Here is a 17,420-nt window from a genome sequence, read left to right as displayed (position 1 = left end):
CTGGGGCCCCAGGGCTACCAGGAGGCGTGAGTACCTCTGGGGGCTTCCCTTTTTCTTAGTAAGGTATCAGTAAACCCAAGGAACCTAATAAATTTGGTGGATGTGTTTGGACCAGAAGGGGAAGGTCTTGACCCAGAATGAGGACCAGGGACTCAGTCTCCCTGAGAACAGGGGTCCCTTGCCTGTTCCTATGCATACACCTCCAGGGCGGCCCGCCACACCTGCCCAGCCTGTGTGTTTGTCCAGTCCTCGCCCTGGGTCAGTGCAAGCAGAACTGTGTTGACCCTGACCTACAGGTCCTCCGCTATGGGGTCAGCCCAGTGGAAATAGAAGCGGTTTTCTGGGCTCTGTGCTTGCCAGCCGTGAGAACACGGGCCAGGGGCTGAGCTCCTCCGTGCCTCGGTTCCGCCGTACCTCGGTTCCTCCTGTGCAAATGGGGGTAGTAACGGCCCCTGCCCCATAATCATGGTGAGATTAAATAGCACACATGTACAGGGCTTAGATCGGGGTCTGGCCCGGGAAGCTAGTGGGGCCAGTCAGTGGTAGTAACAGTGGCCACCTGCCATCTGGTGAATGGTTGGTGTCAGATGCTAAGCACTTTACGTGTATTATTTCACTTCATCTTCATGATGGCTGTACACAAGGCGCTCTTATGAGCTCTGTGTTCCAGGTGAGGAAACTGAGGCACAGAGGGGTCACATACAATCTGAAAGCAGTAGAACCAAAAACCGGAATTTAGATTCAGCCCCGCTAGGGTGAGCAACGGTTTGCCTGGGACCACCCCGGTTTTAGTCCTGGAAGTTCCATATCCCACACACCTCTCTGTTCCAGGCACAGCAGGACAGCTGACCATACTAGCCCCATCTAAATCCTAAGCCCCCCAGAACCTCTAGACCCCCTCCTTGGCTTTAGGGGTGGCTGATGTACTCTGGGTTCGGGAGCTCCCGCTGGGTCCCTTCGCCCACCTCCTAGGTCCCTCTTCTAGACTGATCCTCCTTGCCCGTCCCCCACAGCCCGGCCGCAGTTCCCCCCAACCCGCATCCAGCTTCCTCTTCTCTCTCCCTCCCATCTGCCAGCAGGAGGGGTGAGGCTGTCCCCCACCAGGCTCTGCTCTCCCCGTGTGCACTGAGGGCTCTGGCACCTCTGCTCCTGACTTTCTAGAGATGCTCTGGAGACTTCTTCCTTAAAAGAGGGAAGGCAGAGCGAGCTGCCACCCCCAGCCCTGGCCCAGGCAGCCTGGCAAGATTGCACTGGCCCTTCCGGTGAATTGATGGAGAGTGCTGCTGACAAAGGAAAAAGGTCAGTAGGGGGACAGGGCCGAGGTGGTGGCAGCCTGCTGGCCAGCAGTGCCCTCCCCCAGGTCAGGGCGTCCTAGCGGGAGGGGCCTGGTGCTCCTCGGGGTCCTGGTCAATTCCTATTGACTCAGGCAGTCCCTGGCTCAGCATGGCTGAACGTCCAAGCCCCCAGAGGGCTGGGGGAGACACCCGGGTCATCCTGGACACCTCCCCCTCCCCCACCCCCACCTCCAACAGTCAGTTCGACCCCCTGACCCAGCTCTGGACCTGTGTCCCCCTCACCACCCCAACCTTCTGCTGGCTTTGGGGTCTCACCATCTTCTTGCCCCGCCACTACTCATCCCTGCCCAGCCCTCTGCTGCCCTCCCCAGCTTCCCCCGTCACCGGAAATAAAGTCCAAATTCTGAAGCTGACATTAAGGCCCTTCTTGAGCTCAGCGAGGCTGCCCCAAGCTGCCCGGTCCCCGCTGAGGACTTCAGCTTGCCTGTGCCCTTCCCGCCCCCACCCCGCCCCGACAGGGGCTGAGCCGCTCCCAGCCCTCTTTCCCTGCTTGGGTGTCTACTCGCAGACATGTCTTCCAGGACCTCGCCCACCACTTTCCTCCCCAGGACCCCTGCCCTCTGGGGGAGGTTGGAAGAGGTCCTCTGTGAGGTGGCAGAGCGCCCTGAGTGCCTGGCTGGTCCTGCACCCAGTGCTCCAGCCTCACCCAGGCTGCAGGGCCAAGCCTGTAGCAAGAGCCTGTGATCAGGATGCTAGCGATACATTGCCCGCTCCATGCCATTCCTCAGACTCCCCCTTGAGCCATCCAGTGCACCTCATGCCCTAGCTTCCGGAGGGCAGGAGCCATGTCTCCCCAGTTCACGTAGAGGCTACGCCCCAGTGAAGGCGGGAGGTACACTGGAGAGCGCATAGGCTCTGGGATCTGACTTACTAGCTGTGTGACCTTGGGCGGTCACTTAACCTCTCTGAGCCTGAGTGGTACCATTTGTGGGATATGGGTAGTAATGGCTCCTCCTTCACAGGAGGGTGAGAGTCAGTGTAATGACAGGTGTTGAGTATTTGCAGGGCCCTGGGACATCTTAAGGATCAATAAAGTCATCTCTCATCATTGCCATCAGAGTGGGCCGCTGCCCTATTCATGAGATTAGGGGCCTGCCCTCCAAATGGGCTCCTCCTGGTTATTTAAATGGGCCTTCCATTTCTGCCCCCTCACTGTCCCTTCTTTGCCCTTCATCCTGTTCCAGCACTGCTCCCCCACACCTCCTAAGACCCCAGGAGGCCCAGACCTCCCTGGCTCCGTGTTGTCTCCCGCACGCCTGCCTTCCCCACCCTGTCTGCACAGGATGCCTTCAGAGCTGGGACCAGGATTTACCATCGGTTTCGCCCACGGCCCCTCACAGGTGCCTAATCAGAGTTTGTTGGATTGAAGTGATGTTCACCAAGCCAAAGGCACCTCTAAGAACCACACAGCAATGAGCAGCCGGCCTCTGGGCTCGTCCTCAGGCTGCCGAGGGGCATTTCCGAGAGCCGGCATGAGGTGCCTCGCACCCAGTGACAACTGATAGTGCCTGCCCACTCTGGCCTCACCCCTGCGTTTGGGGAAGGCGGGGAGGAGACTGGGGTGGCGCTGGGGTTTGACCACCGTGTTGGAAGCTGGTGCTTCAAGGCTGCTGCCTCTCCCCGTCCTCTGAACTGTCCTGTTTGCCTGGGTCTTTTCCCCACCCCCACGGTTTTCTGTTAAATTGTGTTATTATATTTAAACAAATCAATTCCACTGCGGAGTTTTCCTGTCCTAATGATGAGTTTGCAGCACAAATGCCATTGATTTCTCACAGCCCTGAAAACCAGTTGATGAATAGCACGGGGCTTGTCTTTGGAGAGGCACTTAGAGCAGTTCTGCGCGCCACCCCCCCTTTGCTCCCCAGCTTGCACGCCCCCCCATCACGACCCCACCCCGCATTTCGGGGTTGTGCGACAAAAGGACACCCCCAGCGCCACTAGGGGTGGGATGTCATCGCAAGGAGCCGGCCCCTTGTGCTGGTAAAACAATCCCAGTGGAGATTTTTATTGATTTTGGCCGAAGGCAGGAGCGCAACTTACAGAGCAGAGAAGTGGTGCGGTGTGATCTTTGTCTTCCCTTACAAGTTCAGAGCTCCATCCCTGGTGACAGCGGATCGCGGCTCGGGCACCATTTCCAGACCGTGATGGGGCTGCTTTTTAAACGGATGGTCTGGAGGTTGGAGAGCTGGCCAGGCTGGGGTGCGCGAGGTTCCCGTTTGTGAAATCCTTCAAAAACCCCACTGTTGGAAGTCCCTACACTGGGCTTTGCCTTGCGGATCGCTGCCAGGGGCTTGTTTGAGCTTTTGAATGGCCCCAGGTTTGGGTGGGCAGGTATCTCATTGCTCCCAGTTTAGAGATGGGCAGCCTGAGTCAAGGGTGGTCACTAGAGAGGGGGAAGGGCTGCTGGCTGGCTGCAGCTAGAGACTCCCCAGGCCCCGAGTGCCCCCCACCCATCTCCTACACGGGTGATAACAGGCAGTTCCTCTGACTCTGAGCCTTTCTGCTGTCCCTTCACCTGCTCCTCGGCTTTCGGACTGTGGAGCCCAGGTTGTCAGCTGGAAGGACCCCAGGTGGTCATCATGCAGCGGTCTCAGTTCAGCTCTCTGCAGCATGCCACACAAACCCGTGCATTGGGCTGGGGTAGGGCAGGAGGGAGCAGCGGGGGCTGCGGCAGATGAGGTTACCTGCCTCCCCCTAAATCCCTAAAAGCACATAGGCTTTAATAACCCCGGGCACATCCAACTATATGCGCTGGGACTGTGGGCCGAACTGGTCACTGCCTGTCCCCCATCCTAATACAGGCCTTTGTTTTGGAGACAAGAATGTGTGGCCTGGAGTTGGGATTGGCTTCTCAAGGTCACAGCGCAGGGCCACCAGCTAGGATTTGAGTCTGGGGGTGGGGGGCGGTTCTGGCCGTGCTGTCCCCCTCCCCCTGGGCTTGGTGAGGCCACCCCAGCAGTCAGGGTTAGGGGGCAGGGCAGGGCACTCTGTTCTAGGACAGACAGGCCCCTTGCTCAGGAGACCCAAGAGTGGCCCAGCATGCCCCTCTTCCCTTCACTCTCAGAGCAGTCACCCACCCTCCCCCCTGCAGACAAACCTCCTGTCCCTTATAATCAGGTTAGCCTCCTGCTCTGTGCTCACGCAGCTGAGCTGAACCAGCTGCCTCTAATGGCCTGTGGCCCTCCCCCTCTCCCTGGCTCTGGGGGTGGGGGAGGGGAAGCCAAGAAATGAGCTGTGAGTGGGAAGGGGCTACCCCACTTTCTCCTTTCAGACCCTTCCATGGCTTCTAGGATCACGTCCAAACCCTTACTTAGCCTGGCATCCAGGACCCACTACAATGAGGCCCTGCTTATTTCTTCAGCCTCCACACCCAGATACACTCTTTCCTACAGTCACAGGATGCTATTTCCCACCTCCCTGTCTTTGCACATGCAGCTCCTTTTGTTACTTCCCACCGTCTCAGAAAACTCCTATGCATCCTTCAAAACCCAGCTCTTATCTCTTCCTCTGGGCTGCCTCAGGACTCCTGCCTCTGTACTCCCACTGGGTTCTCCACTGGTCTGAAATGTAATCCCAGTGTTCGGGTACTTTATTCTGCACCTGGTTCTCCTGAGTTCCTGAAGGGAACGGGGAATATTCTAGAAGAATATATCTCTGGGTGCAGGACAGAGAAGGCTTAGTGAAGGAATAGGGCCAGCAAAGAAGAGAGAAGTAGGGACCAGGGGAGGGAGAGAGACAGGAGTGCACAGAACAGCTGTTCCTAGCCCCTCCACACAGCTCCAGCCTACTTCCTGTCAGGGAGGCCATTCCCAGTGACACATGCAGGGCCTGAAATAGACACGTGGGGGCCTTGGTGGTGCACTTCCAGAGGCCAACACTAAGCACTAAGTACCCCTCCATTTTTTGGGCACTGAAGCTCCTCTCCTCCCAGTGTCCTTCCCCTGCAGCCAAGACCCTCCCCCAAGGAGTGCCCAGGCCTTGTCTCTCTGTTCCTGCTAACTTTGTTTTATTTATATTTTATTTATGTTTATTTTATTTCTTGGCTTCCCCCTCCCCCACCCCATTATATAAATAGGCCCCTCTGATTCCCCAGAGCACGTAACGCTTAAGGACTGGGGCACGGCTGCAGGCATAATTGTACTACCAAATCCATCAGCTGCCTAATTACCATTTATTTTGCATTTATTTCTGCTAATTAAAAAGAGAGAAACTCCTAACAACTTTTACGTAAATACTATATTTGTTCTATGTAAAGATGGGATGCTAATTTGCTGGTGATTAGCTGATTATCTAATTTTGTAGCTGTCACACAGGATGGCCCCGTCTCCCCTTGGCACCCCAGAAGTCACTTGAGGCCCCCAATCAGGTGTAGGAGGGATGGGTCAAGGGAGGTCTCCATTGGTGATGAGAAGGGGCCCAAAGGTCACCAGGAGCACCACATATCACCACGGTTCAGAGAGGCTGAGAGGAACCTTTGGCTCATTCACTGTTTCTGTACAAATGAAGACATTGAGGCCCAGAGAGGTCTAGCATCCCCCAGTAAAGAGACAGACCCCTGCCCCACGTGTTTGGGCTCATCTGGCTGTATCATGCTCGTGTCAGGAGGAATTTGCAAGGAGTTGGCTTTATCAGCAGCCGAGAAATATCTGGACCAAACTCCAGCCCCAACAGAGAGAAGATGTAGTCTGGTCTGAGCTGATTGCTAAACCAAACCTTTTGTGTACCCTTCTGGAAACTTACACCTCCTCCCACTTCCCCATTCAGCACAGGGCTCTGCTCCCACAGCCCCCTGAGCCCACCTCCAGAGGCTTGACCCCCAAGTCTTGGTCAGCTTCCCCAGGTCCTGCCTGGACACAGCCATCGGGCCTCAAGCTCTGTGTGAGTGTCTGAATTTCAGATCTTAATGTTATGTATTTATCTTTATGGGAATTAGAAAAAATATAATTAATATAGCAAACCCATGATTTCACACGGTATTGCTTTGAATGAGGGTATGTAAAAAGAAAGTGATTTCAATAATTTAGATGGAACGTGGATGTGGCTTAAACTATCTAGTAACTGAAGTTGGGGACATGCTCAAGGAGGGTCTGAGAACACCCGGTGGTTGAGGCCAGGGTCGACGGTGGGGACCTGAGGTCAGGGTTGGCCAGTCCTGGCCTGCAGGCCACCACTGCCCCATCCCACACCCAGGCTAACAGCATCCCTGGATCACACCCCTCCCACTGCTGTCCTTAGGAATTCGCCCACCACAGAGGAATCATTTGCCCCCAGAAGCAGTCTAAAAGGACTCTGTTTCAGGGAGGCGGGAAGTCAGACTCTGCTCCATCCCGCACAGAGTGACCAGCCTGACCTTCTGCTCTCTTTCTTCCTGGACAGTCTGAAAATGGCCCGTTCTCGATACAAAGGCGGAATGCCTGACGAGGCCCGGTGTCCCGTGAGTGGCCAGAGACGTCAGGACCACGGTTGGCACGGCCCGTTGGAAATCTCAGAGACCAGGGACCCAGTCCTGGCCACTGCTCTCTGGAGCCTCGGTCTCACCCTCTGTAAAACAGGGGATGGTGGTGTTTTCCTCCCAGGGCTGCTGAAAGTGTTCTGGGGGTCAAGCGTCCCTCAGAGAAGCGCTCTGCACAGCCGGGGGTGAGCCCGGTCACCCGCCCGGGGCCCCCCCTTAGCCACCCGCCGCCGCCACAGTGTCTCTGGGAGGTGACCGCCGTCAGAGATCTGCTGCTCATCTGCCCTTTTATCACCCTGCACACAATCAGGGGAAGCCGGGAAGGCTGGGGGGCGCGGGCAGTTGGAAAACAGAGAGAGAAAACAAAGGGCCTGCTCCAAGGAGGCCAAAAGGCAGTGTTGTGTCCTCCCTCTGGACAGCCTGGCCAGCCTGTCCCACCAGCACCGGGCCTTGACCACCCCTGGGGCTGCTGACGACCTGCCCCACCCCTACAGAGACCGGCCTTAGGCCTCACATGGGGTCACCGCCCTCTGGGTGGCCCTGGGGAAGCCATGTTTCTCGTGTCTATAAAATGAGGGAGCTGGGCAGCATGCTGCGTTACCTTCGGCAAACCCCACTCCTCACCCCTGACTGGGGGGTCTCTTTGGGTGGGCCCAACCCATCTCTAGGACACCTCACCTCCCCAGCCCCAGGAAGTCAATGGGGTGCCCACTTCTGCCCATAGAGAGGACCCCAGCGTGCCCTGAGCAGAGCGAGGAAGTAGGGGGCCTCTGTTTACCGTCAAGATGTTGGCACTGGCACTGGTAAGGATTTGTGCGGAATGAATGAGTGGTTTAATCAGAGGGGACTTCATGCAGCATCCACCCTTGGTCGCCGCCGCTGTCCAAGCCTCTGAGTCAGAGAAAAGTCCAGAGCAGGACCCGAGTGCAGTGATTGAGGGCTCATACCTGCACCCATGCCAGGCTGTCAGGGTTCACATCCTACCTGTGTGACCTCGGGCTGGTTTCTGAACCTTGCTGTGGCTGTGGCCTCATCTGTTAAAGATAGGTAGAGTCCCTACCTTATAGGTTGTGGTGAGATTAAATGAGTTAATTCACATAGAGTACTTAGAAGGGTACCAGATAAAGAAGGTCCATTAATGTTCGGTATTATGATCATTGGCAGTTCATCACCGTTATTGATCAGAGGCAGACTCAACCGGGAACTCATGAAGCTCCAGCCTCCGGGCCCCACCCCGCACCGCCCCGGTGGAAGTGGGAGTTTTGCGGGTAGCTGTGGAGTGTTCTAGGTGGGGCGGGGCAGCAGGTTGCTGTCGGGAACATTTCTGTGTGAGCATCTCTGGTAAATGGTTTAGAAGGGCCCGGACTCCTGAGGCTCTAGGAATGTGCTGGTGTTTCTTTTCTCATTTTAAATATGTATTTGTAGTTCTATATGTATTTCTAAAGAGGACCCCAAAATAGTATACGCTTCAAGCCCTGCGAGCCTGGACCGCCCCCTACTTATTCCTGTTGCCTTTACTACATTTCTGAGGCCCAGCCCTGTGTGGCCCACCTTGTGGCCCCAGCAGGTAGATGGCCCAGGCCTCGGGGCTGGAGGGACCCACCTTCTCACCCTGGAGGCTCGGCCCTGAGCACCCCAGACTGGGAGCCACACTGCACGCGCCAGGTTGAGGGAGCCCTAAGGAGAGCAAGCAGGGAGAAGGGGACCCTCGAGGAGCCCCTGGACGTGCAGGGCACAGAGCCCTGTGCCTGTGGGCCAAGTGCCCCTGCACTGCAGGCCAGAGCCCAGTCCTCTCTCCGCCCCCCACCCCTTCTTCTGCGCTGTGTGGGCCCCAGTGGGCAGGCACAAGGGGCGGTTGGGGTCGTGGGAAGCAGGTTGCTGAGTTGGAACAGTTGCCCCTGAGGTTGTCACCAGGATGGCTGGCTGTGTGCCCAGTCCCAGGTTTTGTGCTGGGTAGAGGCTCAGGCTGGTCCCTGCCCTCTGAGAGCTCTCGAGGTAGCTGGAACCACAAGATTTACACCTGGAAGGGCAAAGAGTGGGCGAGGGGGTGGGATTAGACCCTGTCGCATCAGGCATTGTCGAGACAGGAGCCGGGAGAGCCCAGAGGTCCTGAGGGCTGGACACTTGTGGAGGGCCTCCCGGAGGGTGGGGCCCTCACCTGGGGAGGCCCCTGGAGGAGTGGGCACTGTGGACCCTAGCCCCTCCGCCAGAGTGGGGCCTCTCGGCCTGGGCTCTGACAGGGACATTTATAACTCACAGCTGTGCGGTCCCGGGCCCAACTGACTGTGGTAAACCGATCGGGCTTCAGGAAGTCAGTCCCGAGGCCACTCCCCACCCCGACCCCACACTCTCCTTCACCTCCTGACGCCCACATCCTGTTCTCAGCGGGAGGGGCACTGGGCTGGGGGCCCAGTCAGGGTCTCCAACCTGCGGGCAGAGTGGGGAAGGACAGAGGGGCTCAGTGAGGTCCAAGAACCACAAGGCAAGGCCTCTGGGGTCATCAGACTCTACCCCTCAAGGCACACCTGGGGACACTCAGGCCCAGAATGGGCACCTGTAGCCACAGGAGCTGGGGGGGAGGGGGAGGGGAAGGGGCCATTCTGTGCTTTCAAATCTAACCAGAGAGGGGATTATGCTCTAGCCCCTACCGACTCTGGCCTGAGGGAGCCTGGTGCAAGGGGCAGATATAAACCAGAGGCCTCAGACAGAATGCTGAGAAAAGATGCTGCCTCGGACCCTGGTCCTTGAGCATGGCCTGCAGCCCTCCATTAGGACACCCCATCCTGGGGCCACATTCTGCACAAGGCCTACTGCCCACCGGCCTAGATTCTCACAGCCGAGTTCACTTGTGGGGAAAGAAATAGTCTCACCCCGTGCTGGGAAGAAAGGACAGTATGAAGTTTCTAGCACATCATGACTGTGACCACCTTATACCTCCCCTGACCTTATTTGCTAGTGGATTCTGGGGCCCTGTGAGCCAACTACCCCTCCCCATGACGCTTTCTCTTTCTGTACAAGGAGAGGGCTGATAAACAACAGTGAGTTTGCCAAAGCTTGGCCCATGTAACTCTGGTAGCCTGTGACAAGATTCTGGAATTAGATAGTAAATGAAAGGCATACACTTTTCTTTCATCAGTTGTATGCTTATTAAGGTGTCTCGGCAATATGTATATCCAGCATATCAGATGGGTTATTTCGTGGATGTGATCAATTTGGACAAGTCCAGATTTGTTGAAGTTTAAAGAAAGTGACTTGAAGTAAAGGTAAATATTAATTAAGTCAAAAATATATATGTTAATTAAACCTCTGTCCAGGTAGGACTCAGCTGGGACCCAGAATCACAAAGGGCAGGGAGTGAGCTGGTTTTCTGAAGAGGTGGGCACACATAAAATGGCCCCAAGTGTTGGTCAGAGATCTGGTGAGCAGTTCATAATGAGGAAGGAATTCAGGCAGGGGTCAGAGAGTGGCTTTAGAAGTGGCTGCCGGCCGGCCCTGTAAGATAATTCTCCGGAGCCAGGCACAGGGGAGAGGAGACGCTGTGGGGGCCTGTAGCCGGCTAAAAATACCCCGACAGCTTCTCCCCGTCACCCTGCCTGGGGGCCGCACAGGAAGGCCATGGCTTTCTGCTTTTCTCACCAGGAAGAAAAAGACAACGACACAAAGCCCCTGAGCCCCAGAAGAAACAAAACTTAAATATGTTTTTTAGTCTTAAAGATTTCCACTAGGAGGGGTTGGCTGGTGTGTGGCAGTGCCGCAGTGTGGGGGAGACAAGGCCCCGGATCAATCAGGCATCCCGGGATGTGCGTCGGTGGCCCAAGAGGCCGCTGAGATTGGCCTGGCCGTGGGGGGACCGAGGTGGGGGCAGGGAGTGGACTGCCGTCTGTGTCCCTGGCTGTTCACACGTGTCCCATCTCTGTCCCTGCGTACCCAGGACGAGGAGGAGGAGGAGCCGGTCGGTGTCAGACCAATGCTGTGAGGGGTGTGAGGAAGAGAGCCGCAGTTCCATCACGCAGCTACCAGACCTAGAAAGGTAACGGCAGACCCCTGCTGCGTGCATGCTACACGGCCACCTTCACCTACCTGGCCAGGGGCGTGGCCGGGCAGCCAGGTCGCCATGGGGCTGGCCGAGCTGAGGGTCATTGGTCTCCACACCCAGCCCTTGACCCCGGCTGCGGGGCTTCTGTAACTCCTTGCGTCTGTCTGGTACAAAATGCCGCTGGGTTTCAGTTTGTTCGTCTCGAAAATGGGTTTACTCCAGTTCCTGAGGATTCCATGAATCAGTTGGGCCTGATTGTTATTTGGAGGTCATCTGTCTTAGCAGCCTGGTTCCGTTTGAACTCCGTGGGCATGGCCGGGGGTCCTAGCCCTTGTGGATGGAGCATTAAGGCCACAGTCAGCAGGGCCAGACGGGGCTTGGGAAGAGAGGGTTTTCCAAGGCAGAACTGCCCAGACATGTGAGTCGCTGGAAATGTGGCCGTGGTGTCCTTTGTGGCAGTATTTGAAACTTCAAAGCGATTTCCCTGATCGCTCTGGGCAGGAGTGATTATCTGCATTTTTACACTGCAAGACCAAGGCACAGGGAAGTGAACAGTCCTGCCAGGGGTCACACAGCAAGCTCTGCTCACACCATAGAAGCTCAGCTCTATCCTGTCTGCTGTTACCCGTTTCTATACTTTGACTCTCACTACACTGCTCTGGTCTGGCCCACTCACCCCATAGAAGTCTGGCTGTTGAGCCCAAGCAACCACCAGTGTTTATTGTGTGACTGTGGTGGGACCCGTCCCTCTGTCCATCCGTACACCAGTCATCCACCCTCTCTCGTAGCCGTCTTTCCATCCATCCATCCATCCATCCTCCCACCAAACCATCCTTACATCCCCCCTCTATCCATCCATCTACTCTCTGTTCATCCACCTATCCTTCCAGCCATCCATTTAGTCATTAACTCACACATCCGACACTCACTGACTCTTATACCAAGCCAGGCCTGCACGAAGGGCTAGGTTTGGACGATGTATCAGATCCAGCCTTGCCCTGAGATGCTGCAATTTGCAACGGAGGCAGGCCCAACTCCCTAAGTTCAGTGCTCAAGGCTTGTGTCATGTCTGTGATTACACGGGTAAGGGAGGAGGAGAGGCCATGTGCAGGTTCTGCAGGCAGGCATTCAGGGAAGGCTTCCCGGAGGAAGTGGCATCGTTCATTTGTTCACATCCCAAATGTTCATTAAGAAAGTCTCCGTGCAGAGACCTGCTTGATGTTTTGGAGACCCAGCAGGAAATAAAATGGTGTTTACCTTCCCATGAAGAGGCATGGACAGTAAATACCTAAAATGTGACATATAATATGTCAGGTGATGCCGATTTCTAAGAGGGGAAGTTAGCTGAGTAAAGGAACAGAGTCTGCAGGGTGGGATGAAGTGGACATCCTTGGACAAAGGATGGTCACAAAAGACCTCTGACAAGGCAGCATTTGAGCAGAGACATAAATGGAAAGAGGGAGTGAGACGGGTGCTTGGCACGTTCAAGGAAGGATCAGGGACGCCATGTGGCTGCAGCGAAGTGAGGGGCGGGGAAATCAGAGTGATCCTAGGGGACCCACTCATGGAGGCAGGCAAGAGCGGAGCAGGGAGGTGGCCGGGACCCAGGTAAAGTGGTGGCGCCTGGGTCTAGGGCCAGCAGGGGAAGCGCCGGGGGACCATGGGAGTCTGAATGACTCCAGAGACCTTGCAGACAGGCGTGCGTGTGGATTAGAGGTGCCAGAGGAGAGAAGACAGGGGCAGTCAAGGGAGGCTCTCGGGTTTAGGACAGGAGCCACTGGTAGAACAGAGGTGGTCATCTAATCGGCCAGGAATGATGGTGGGGGAGGGCCAAAGGAAGCTGAGGAGTATGTCTTAGACACATGAACTTGGAGATGCCTTTGAGACACCCAAGTGGAAAGCTTGAGCCAGCAGTTGGGTGTCGGAGTCTGGGAGGCAGAGAGGGCCTGACTGGAGATAGAAATGTGGGAGCTGTTGTGCACCGATGCGGTTGCAAGCCATGAGGCTGATGAGGTCACGTCGGGAGGGAATGGAGAGGGAGCCGATCAGAACTGAGTCTGAATCATGGGCATCCAGCCCTTGCAGGGAGGGAAGACAGGGTGGGGGCAGCAAAGGAGACAGAGAAGGTGCAGGAGGACTGAGAGAGCAGGCTCTCAACGGACGAGGAGAATTTTGCTGGCAAAGCAGAGAAAGGACACTCCAGGCAGGGGGAACAGCATAGGAAAGGCTCAGAGGCCTCAAAATGAGCCATATTTGGAGAGGGGTGGAAGAGAGGGAGAAGAAACCAGAGCAGCTTCCCCTCCATACCCGGCAACATAGGGGCCAGGGCCTGTGGGTGTCTGGGCTGAGCGTGAGCCCATGTCCAGGGACCTCTGTGTCACCTGGGCCGGCACTCTCTGGTCTCAGCGGAGTCTCTTGCCCTGATGTCTGCACAATTTGCACTTTCTTTTAAGAAGTTTCCACCTGTCCTGACCTCCCACCTCCTCTGTGAGGTTCTTGGGCTCAGGAGACCTCCCCCTTGCCTGGAGCACTTGTCTGAAAACACAGGGCTCAAGGCGGCAGCTCTGAGCTGCCTGCAGGGGGAAGGGCACCCAGCAGCTTCCTATTGAATCTCTAAGCACTGCTGGATCCTTTATCTTAAAAGAAACTGTAGAAACTTCCTGGACTATGAGTGTGTGTCAGAGCTGCCCGCTCACGCTCACCAGTTAGAGCAGAGGAGCTCACTGCCTTTGGTGGGCAATTGTGTGCGAGTTTGGTGGGGGGTAGGCATCCTCCTTTGTGAGTCTGTGGGGCTTCACACTCAGCCCTCAGCTCTCAGCGGAGAGATGCCCACGGCTCTGTCAGGGAAGGCTGCAGAGCGGAGCCGCTGCCCGGGGGCAGGGCAGGTGGGCATCGGGGCACATGAGTGGGACACATGAGTGGGACAGGAGGTAGGGTGAGCATGCAGCCGGCTGGGGGGCTCTGGGGGCCACAGTCCAGCACATCCGCCTAAGGGCACAGCCTCGTAGGACTGGGATGTGGCCAAGGCTTGGGAGACTTCTCCCCGCTGAGAATAGGATGGAGCTGGGCAGGGACTTGGTGGCCCCCCAGTCCCTCTAGGAGATGCACCTCTGACTCTGCACTGGGGACTGGGGAGCCATGGGAAGCCGCTCTGATGATGCACAGCTCTGGGGCAGGAGGCGGTGGGTAATCTAATTAGTGTGCTGGGCGGATGGCACAAGTAATCCTGTGCCTTCAGACTCACTTGTTCTTTAAGCCTGCCCCACCCAATCTCTCCCTAAATCCTTCCCCTGCCTGGGTATTGTCAGGTGGGAGTGGACTTATCTCCACTGAACCGATGGGTAAAGTTGGGCCAGAGAGGAGGAAGTTTGTGTGATGCCACAGTTACTGAGTGGCAGGGCAGAGCTCTGAACCGAGTCCATCTGAATCCCAAGCCCAAGCCCAGACTCTTACCTCTGCCCTCCACCAACTCCCGGGCTCTCCTACAATATCCCCACTTGCAGGCACTCTCATATAAGCCTCCTCGTCAAGTTCCTCATTTTGCAGATGAGGAAACAGAGGCCCAGAGAAGGTGAGATACTTGCCCGGGGCCACACAGCAAGCCAAGGGCAGAACCTATTCGAGAATCTGCTCTGGCCCCCTGCGTCCACCCAGCCCCAGCCCTCATTAGCAGGTGCAGGGATGAGGTCCTGGACCCTGCCCACTTCCTCTTGGAGCGCCCACTGCCTTCTGTCCTCCAGCAGCCTTTGGCACTCGCTCTGGTTGAAGGCACCAAGTTCCTCATCAGAAGGCTCCATTGTGCCTATTGTTTAAATATAGATTACTAATGAAATGCCTTTTCATTGCCTTCCCAGTGAATAGTTTCCGTGTAAAGTTAATTTGCAGTGTTATGTAAATTCTGTTTAACTTCAATCAAGTTTCTAATTATGTTTTTACCGCAGTAATTCCCATTTGATTTGTCATCTCCTGTTAGGTATTTAATGTTCGGTGGGCGGGTGTGCGTTCCCTCTGCCTCTCGGTTTCCCAGGGCCCTCTCCCTCCCTGACCCCGGCTCCCTTTCTGTTTTTCTGCTTCTTGCTCTTGCCTTCTCCATCCCTGCCCCTTGCTTCTGGGTTATTCCCCACAACGGCTCCCTCCCCCCCCTTCCCTTCTTCCCCTCTGTCCTTTCTGGCTGTGTCGGCCCTCCCCCCCTCCTCCCCTCTGCCTCCCTCCCGCCTGCCCTCCTTCCTGCCGTCAGCTCTCCCGGCCCTCTTCTCTGTTTCTCCAGCCACGCCTCTCTTGCTCTTTCTGTCTGTTTCTCCGGGCTCTCTCCGCCCTCCCCCACCCCACCAGCTCTCTCTCTCCCTTCCCCTGTGTCCTTGCTCTCCCTGTCCCACACTGTCTTCCCCCTGGTTCCTGCACCCTGGGGACCCTCACAGAAGCTGCCTGGGACTGTGGGGGTGTGCATCCCTGGGTGTGCATCGCTGGGGAACCCAAGCCCGGCCCCCTCAGAAACCTTGTCAAGGGCTTTGTAGAGGACTGGCCAGCCCAGCGCTCCGGGCCCAGCCCCGGGGACCTCGGGTTCTGGTAAGCACACAGACGCTTCTAGCCAGCTCTCGGGGGGGCAGATCTTGGCCCACCCCATATTAACCCCATGACCTTCAGGTTGCTGAGCCCTCGTCTGTCACATGGGGTGACAGCATCACCTACCTACTGGAGTGGCTGTGAGGATCCAGTGATACAGCATAGGCTGAAGGACTTAGCCAGGCCTGGCCGGAAGTGGCTTCTATCGGAGATCTCCCAGCCACACCCCTCGTCTTTCTGTCGCCTTCCTGAGGTATCTGGGAGGTGGGTCTCTGTGCCCCGGGCCTGCTGGGGTTCAGGCCTGAGGCCAGGGCAGGGTGCTGGTGGCATTCCCCACCCCCAGCCGGTCTCAGCCCTGCCTGTCAAGAGATGTGACCCCCCCCCCCGCCCCCGTGGGCTGTGGGGACAGGCCTGCCATTCTAGGGAAGCGTCTGAGACACAGAGCCCCGAAGCCAGAAGAGCCCTCAAGATCCTGGCCCACAGACCTTTCCCGAACAACAGACCAAAGGCAGAGCTGCCTCTGCCAACTTGGACTAGAGACCCCCTTTCTCCCACCCTTTCGCCTCCCTGGATGCCCCCAGGGCTGGCCACGGAGTCCTGCTGCAAAACCCCTGCTCTGGTACAAGGCCTTGACAGGTCTGCCACTGACTCACTTGGAGACTCCTCCCAGAGCCTTGCTCGGCTCGCCTCCTGCCCCACATCTGAATCCTGGGCTTGGGGATGCTCCCTGGCTGGGCGGCCACAGTTTCCCAGCAGGCAGCTGCCCTCTGGGTGGGGAGGGCGGAAGGAAAACACCCAACAGAGGCCCGGGGGCTGGACGCAGGCTCCTCCCCCTCCTTCCTCCCCCTCCTTCCTCCCCCTCCCCCCTCCCCCTCCCCCCCACTCCGCTCTCTTCCCATCCAGCATGGCCCTGGCACGTCCAGGAAGCAGAAAACAAGTGTTTGGAGAAGGCATTCTTCTAGGTGAAGAAAGGCAGGCCCAGTCACTTGTCCTTCAGAGACATGGGAACCTGAGCTGACCCAGTCCCTGCCTCGCTGGGCCACATGACCACCTGCCCCACTGTGAGTGGTTGTGTGTGTGTGTGTGTGTGTGTGTGTGTGTGTGTGTGTGTGTGTGTGTGTGTCCCCATCCGTCTCTGGTCCAGGAAACCTTAGCCAGTCACGTGGCCGCTTTCCCTGTTTGTCTAAGTAAGCAGTTCAGGCCGGCTGCAGCCAGGAGGCTGAGACATGGAGCCAGGGGAGGGGGCCACACTGGCGTGGGAGCTGGACATAAGGGTCACTGGGGACAGACGGGGCAGCCCTGGGGTTCTTGGGCCTCTAGGCTTGGTATGGGGAGGCCTGGCCTCGGGAACGGCCCTGCTTCTGATCTCCTGCCCTCCTTGGCCTCTCCTACCTCCATCTGGGCAGAGAAAGTGTTAGCCTTGCTGACTACAGGGAACCCTCCCAGCCCTGAAATGTCCTCTGACCAGGAAGGACTCAAAAGGGCAGAGCCCCAGCCTCACAGAGGGGCATGCGCATGTGCACCCGCCATCTGTCACATCCCCTGGAGCTTGCTGCTGAGTGCTGGCCCTCGGCAGGAGAGCCCAAGTCAGGCATATGCATCCATATGCATCCAGCAGGCCACTGATGAATTCAACAAATAGGTGTTAAGCACCTACTATGTGGCAGGACCCGGGCTGGGCTGGGCAAGGAGTAGGGTCGTCAGAACACAGATCTTCTGGAACTTCTGGGGAACCCTCACCCCTGTGATATATTTTCTTCCTGTTGGATGGGCAGGATCACCTTTGATTGCAAAGACCCCTTGCTCCCGTCATGAAGCAGCCATGTCCCTTGGCCACTGCTATTCCAGGAGGATGGGACCCCAGCACTGTTGGGGCACAACCGGCACAACCGGCAAAGTGCAGAGATAGTGCCTAGTCTCCCACAGACTGAGCAGCTGAGGGAGTGTCCCCTTCCTCTGCAGTGCTGGGAACCAGAGCAGATATAGGCAGAGTGCAGAGGCCCTGAACCCTGGG

At 56.9% G+C, this 17,420-nt stretch overlaps 1 protein-coding gene and 1 long non-coding RNA gene across 6 annotated transcripts in view; one reads left to right on the top strand and one right to left on the bottom strand.

The window, feature by feature from the left end:
* The window catches only part of ZMIZ1 (zinc finger MIZ-type containing 1), a 235,127-nt gene that overhangs the window by 55,625 nt on the left and 162,082 nt on the right, over window positions 1–17,420 (top strand). For 4 of the 5 annotated variants that reach the window (XM_028109611.2, XM_028109608.2, XM_028109609.2 and 1 more), the window contains exon 3: window positions 10,739–10,837. The exons of the other annotated variant lie outside the window; for it this stretch is intronic. The gene's annotated coding sequence lies outside the window, so the exon portion shown is untranslated. The remainder of the gene's footprint in view (window positions 1–10,738; window positions 10,838–17,420) is intronic. 5 annotated transcript variants of the gene reach the window in all.
* Window positions 11,249–16,158, bottom strand: LOC148162166 (uncharacterized). The gene is made up of 2 exons (XR_015767122.1): window positions 15,533–16,158; window positions 11,249–11,367 (listed from the first exon to the last, which is right to left on the bottom strand). It is a non-coding gene; the product is annotated as an uncharacterized LOC148162166 (long non-coding RNA).

The sequence above is a fragment of the Eumetopias jubatus genome, unplaced genomic scaffold (assembly GCF_037043125.1).
Source record: "Eumetopias jubatus isolate StellerSeaLion01/CBP00866 unplaced genomic scaffold, mEumJub1_p1.0 scaffold_17, whole genome shotgun sequence".
Taxonomy (NCBI): Eukaryota; Metazoa; Chordata; class Mammalia; order Carnivora; family Otariidae; genus Eumetopias; species Eumetopias jubatus.
This window is presented reverse-complemented; position numbering and strand designations above follow the sequence as displayed.